The following is a 6,000-nucleotide window of genomic DNA, read 5'->3' as shown; positions in this document are numbered from 1 at the left end:
CACTGAATCAGAAATTAGTCCCACTTGGCCATTTTGTGTACCTTCACACTATAATACAAAGCTAGACAGCATTTTGTTCCTTTGGTTTGGCACAGCCCTCACAGCTCAGCTGGCAGCTCATTTGTTTTGTTACTGATAGCTGTTTGAACCAATCAGGGCACAAATAATCTGTTTCTACCACAGCAGTCTCATGTTCCTTTTGATGAGATTCTAGAGAAGTCATGGGTAATACTTTCCTCTATGCTGGACCCTGCTTATGTTTCAGTTGAGCAAGGTCAGGTCTTAATTTAACTACCAACTGGATATTTAAATTTAGATACATGAAGGGACACATTGGCTCATGGGGCACTGTTTCTTTTGGTTAGGAAGTCAGGTCCCTGGATACGAATGACAAGATGATGATTCCAAAAGGTGAGACTATGACATACTTGATCTGCACCTTGTTCACTAGCATAATGGGGAAGTAGTTTCGAATTGGAAATGTACTCTAACAAATCATGTACAGACTCAGGTGGCTCTCCCTGAATCTCTGGGCGGCTCAACCTTAAGGCTTGAACGCCTAGGATCTGTTCAGTTATAGAATGATCCCAGAACTGATTTGTCTGTTTTTAAAACACCAACGTAGAGGAGCATTTTTCCCTCATATAATTAAGCATGTCCCAGAGATATTTAAGAGTAACCAATCTGTGGTAGATACAATTTTTAATCAGGAGGTTTTTTTCTTCCTAGTGATTTGTGATTATTTCAGACTTTGGATAATATTAACAGCATTTGGAGGCAAATATATATATATATACATATATATATATATATATATATATATATATCTACATACATGCATACTGTGTATACAACATATATGTGTGTATGTGTGTGTATATAAATAGATATATAGATATGGATATAGATATAGATATGGATATAGATGTGAAGGACAAAGTTTTTAATCAGTGTTAGAAATTTCAGAGTGTGTGCTATTGAACTCTATAGCCGATCCTGGATCTTGAGGGAGAAATTAATGTTAGATAAATGATATAGATAAACCTTACCATAAATTTTCTTTTACATAGGACTTTTTAATCCAGTTGGAATGATTTGCTATCAAGTTTCAAATCAAATAGAAGTTTCATATTCCATTTGCAAATTCTTTTATACATTAAAAATAATAGCTAGCCTTTATACAGTGCTTTAAGGATTGCAAAGTACTTTACTTATGCATCTCACTTGATCCTCACGACAATAATAGTAGGTACTATTATCATTCCTATTTTATAGATGAGGAAACTGAGGCTGAGCTGGTTAAATGATTTATCCAGGGTAAGTACTCTGAAGCAGGATTTGAACTCAGATCTTCCTGACACTTAAATGCAGGGCTTATTCCACCTTACTACCCGGCTGCCTCTCTAGCAAGCTAGTGTTAGGTGAATGTTTTTCCTAAGCCATATTTCCCAAGTCCTTATTTCCTACAGCCTAAATTTCTAGAGCTATATTTCCTGAGTCCTTTGCAGAAGAGAGTAGATACAGATCACTGAATATTCAACTTCTTTAATATTTCAGTTGAATTTTCAGAAATAATGATTATTTATATTTTAAATGGGAATTTGTTTAAAATCTTTCTTTTTCCACTGTAGTATTTGAAAAGTCATATTATTCTTTAGACTATATTACCATTATATTAAGTGCCATTTCTAATGTTCATTCGTTTATATGATATGAAATAAGCCTTCATTAATCTGGAACTCACCATTCCAACTACATTCTGTCACAGCAATTGAGGATAACAAACCTTTCTTAAGACTTTGGGGTCAGAGAACTAATAGCAAGAAATTCTTGGGAAGGGTTCATGATTCCAGATCAGGAGTCCTTCCTTAGTGATTCTGGATTACTTAAGCAGCAGGGTTGGAAGTACCTGCGGACCACTTTATGCAAACCTGATAAATGAAACTTTTCACCAAAGATGGACGAGAAATTAAATATTTTCTTTAGGAAGAGATTTACGATATGATTTCTGTAAATATCCAGTTCTCCTAGGATATTTGTAACATACACAGCTTTTCAGGAGCAAAGAAAGATAGTACAGAACCACAGAGCAGAAACATGTTCTTTTGCCCCTACTACCAACGTCCTTGTAGCCAAATTATGAACATCTAGGCACTTGGCCAAGAATGGACCAAAAAAAGGGTTTATAGCTTCTTTTCCTTAGTACTAGGACAGGTGCGCCTGGCTATATGCTATCTTTGCACTCCTGACAAGTTCTAGCTATGTAAATTAATACTTGTCAATCAAATCATGTTTTTTTTAATATACTCACTAAGCAAATCTTTTAGGACATCTTTTCATAAAGTGAATAACTGTTCTACACTATAAGTTCAGGATTTTTAGGTATAAGAGTTTTCTTAAAGTGGGTGCTGCCCTGTGTGTTCTAATTTGCCCTCCTCTGTCTGCCCTTCCCTCTTAGCCTGTCTAGACTCCCTCAGGGAATCAGAGTGCATGTGAGGATAAGGCTTCTTCTGGTTCTGTACACCCAGAAGTCATCTTATTTTTCTCCCATAATCCCATCTGGCTTCGGCATCAAAAAGAGTACATGAAATTCCACTGCCTGAAAGTATTAGTTAGGATTAACCCAACCCAATATGAGAGTATATACCTGGTTAGTTCTTTATTCACTTAAGATTTAGGCAAGATTGCAGTACAAGAAATGAAAACTAATTTTGTAGAAGCCACATAAATGACCTGGAGAGCACCACTGTTGATCTGTTCTTTTATAGGACTACGTGAGTGAGTGTTCAGGACATTTCTCAAAAGATATTAAAGAATGGCTTGTCCTATCCCCCCCCCTTTTTTTTTTTTGGCCTTAGCCTTAAAAGTACAGTATTTTCTCCCTCTGAATCTCTGCCAAAGGTGCTGCTACTTTTTAGGAAGGAACAGATCAGTTCAATGATGTTGTTTTCTTATTGGAGGAACTAGACAGTCCTAGAAGGGAAAATGTTATTGAAATTGTATGACGGTATCTAGGGCAACATTGGAATTCAGGTCTTACTGACCATGAGTCTAGCAATCTAAACACTTATCACCTAGCTGCCATGGAGTCAAGAAGACCTGGTCTTGAGTCCTGCCTTTCAGACATTCTACCTGTGAGACCACAATCAAATTACTAAACCTCTCAGTGCACCCAGAAAACTCTCTAGACAACTTATGAACAAGTCACTGATCTGCATTGATAGAATACTCCTCTTTAAGTATTTTGTACCTGGATGAAATCAAAGGCCCAGATTTTTTAAAAAGCTAACACATAAATGGAAAAAATATATATAAATTTATATGTATATATATATATATATAAACTTTATTCTAATATTATAATTGTTTTAAGAATGGAAACAAAAATTATTAATACTTATAATTAATCCTTTTGATCTTTATCCTTCAGGGTCATCCTGACTTCCAGAAACCTGACCAAATCAAAGGCCACTTCAGCTTGAAGGTAAAAACTGTTCATCCTGGGGCAGCTAGGTGGTTTAGTGGATAGAGCACCAGCCTTGGAGTCAGGAGGACCTGAATTCACATGTGGTCTCAGACCACACATTTGACACTTACTAGCTGTGTGACCCTGGGCAAGTCACTCAACCTTAACTGCCTCAAAAAAAAATTATTCATCCCAAGGGGGTCACATCAGAATTTAACCTGGCTAGTCCGCTGTAGACATCTCATGTCTGCACTGTTATTCAGAGATTCAGGAACAGATTCAGTTTTGTGAAAAATTGGGACATTTGTTGTCATTCATTTTATGCTTCATCTCCCCAAGTTAAAATCAATTATTCCCATTCCTACACGTGTATTCCATCATGGCCTTATTGGGCACTAGCTATCAATTAGTAAGATTTCACACTTCCTAAGACAATTTGCATTTTAATTGAGACTCTTAATGATTGGAAAAGCCTTCAAGGCCCAAAGGAAAGGCTTATTACTGGTGGAATTTCATCCACTTGACAGGTAGGGATGAAGAGAGAGACTTTAGGGCTCGTGCTTTCTACCACACAGGAAGCTAACTACCATTTCTTAAGACCAGCCTTCCCCAAGACTGTTTCAGCTTTGATACTCTTGACAGAAAGGGGTAAATAGTAAACCAGTTTAGACACACTCAAAATTTTAAAAAGTAGCTAACCAATTTAAGTGAATAGGGATATAAAAGCTACTATACAGATTTAATCAGGAAAGATATGGGTCTTGCCCTGTAAGAGGTGACACGTTTAAAACATTTTACTGTGAAGAGTTTTATAGCTTTTTCACCTTCCTCAGTAGCAAGGAGATATTAAGACAGGTTTAAAGCCACTTAGGGAGTCTGATGAACAGAAATGTTATGTACTCTTCATCACTCATACATAATGCCTTGGAACACAGTCTACCTCCGCCTGACCACTTCAGTCAGGCACTAGCTGGAATGCAGATCCTTGTTTTGGATAGTTATGCTGAGGCTTTGCTCTGAGACACAAAAGGCAGGGTTTGAAGGCTACCCTAGGACACCCCGGAACACCGTAAGCAACACAAAGCCTATTACACAGGGCCAAAAGAGAAGATTTATGTGTCCCTGGAAGATATTTTTTATTTTTGGAAGTTATTGCTGACAAGAGCTGGCTGTTAAAAGCAAGAGCCATGTGTGTTTTCCTTTAAAGGTAACAGACTGTAGGGTGTTTTCCTGAGACTTTTGGATTAGAATTTAAAAATAAAGGTGTTCTTTGCTTCATACACACTCCAAAGAACACCACTGGATGCTAAATTACAACCCAGAGCCCTGGATGAGCTTGTTAGTTTTGTATGAAAATCTTCACTATCTGAGCTATCTAGTTCTTATATAAATGCAAAAATCCATCTTTAGCAAAAAGATTCTCATTCCCTGCCATTGACTTTTCTTTTTTTAAATATGTCAAGTCCGAGTCTTAGTTATCTTCTTGGTAAAATGGGATAAAAGAATAAATATTGCTACTGAATAATAACATCTAGTACTTAGAACTCCTTGGATGAAAATAATAATTGGGATTTAAATAGTGCTTTAAAGCTTTTGAATGTGTATCATATCACTGGAGCATCAGTGACAGCTGTGAGGTAGGCAATACAGTTATTGTTACTGCTATTACTTTTTCTTGTTCACTTGTTTCAGTTGTGTCTCACTCTCCATGACGCCATTTGGGGTTTTCTTGGCACAGATACTGGAGTGGTTTGCCATTTCCTTCTCCAGCTCATTTTACAGATGAGGAAACTGAGGCAAACAGGGGTTAAGTGACTTGCCCAGGGTCACACACATAGTAAGTGTCTGAGGCCAGATTTGAACTCAAGAAAATGAGTCTTCCTTACTCTAGGCCTGGCACTCTATCCACTGAGCCACCTAGCTGCCCATATAATTCTTATTATTATTACTGTCCCCATTTTACAGATGAAGAAAATAAGGCTGATGGGTACAAGTCACATAGCTAGCAAGTGTTAAGGGTGGGATCAAATCTAGGTTTTCCTCACTCCTACTTCCATCTATTATGTCCCTTTGTGTCTCAAAACTACTAAGGACCAAAGATGATTATTCCAATTTTATGGTGAGCCAACTCATCATAAAATCCATTAACCAAAAAATAGAAATCATCTCTCTCATGTGAAGGTGTCATATACATGGGCCATATGCACTCCCAAATGCAATCCAAGCCAGATTAAAATGTAGTCCCTATCAGATTTTAATGTGTTGATGTATTAATTTTAAAAAAGAAATATAAATACATAGTTTTCTAAGTCAATATGTGGCCTGCAAAGATCCTTATGTATGTATCTCTATTTCTGTTTGACTTTGACACCACTGATCTACAACACCACAAAATCCTAAATTACGACTTGGAGCCTGGATGAATTCATTCCTTTTGTATGAATGAGTTTACTATCCAAGTAGTTTAAGGACTATTAGGAATGAGTTTGACACTGGGACCCCAATAATCAGGTTCCATGGTGGATCAAAATGAG

General features: G+C 37.0%; 1 protein-coding gene across 2 annotated transcripts in view; it reads left to right on the top strand.

The window, feature by feature from the left end:
• The first annotated feature begins 244 nt into the window (after positions 1–244).
• The window catches only part of ASB15 (ankyrin repeat and SOCS box containing 15), a 33,172-nt gene continuing 27,416 nt past the window's right edge, over positions 245–6,000 (top strand). Inside the window, exons 1-2 of one of the 2 annotated variants that reach the window (XM_020966369.2) lie at positions 245–411; positions 3,431–3,484. The gene's annotated coding sequence lies outside the window, so the exon portion shown is untranslated. Of the gene's footprint in view, positions 412–1,282; positions 1,318–3,430; positions 3,485–6,000 lie in introns of those variants that run through there. The other variant, XM_078153960.1, reaches the window with a different exon arrangement.

Source organism: Phascolarctos cinereus, unplaced genomic scaffold (genome assembly GCF_003287225.1).
Source record: "Phascolarctos cinereus isolate Bilbo 61053 unplaced genomic scaffold, phaCin_HiC Scaffold_1;HRSCAF=81, whole genome shotgun sequence".
NCBI lineage: Eukaryota > Metazoa > Chordata > Mammalia > Diprotodontia > Phascolarctidae > Phascolarctos > Phascolarctos cinereus.
Note: the sequence above shows the minus strand (reverse complement) of the source record. Positions and strands in the feature narration are given on the sequence as shown.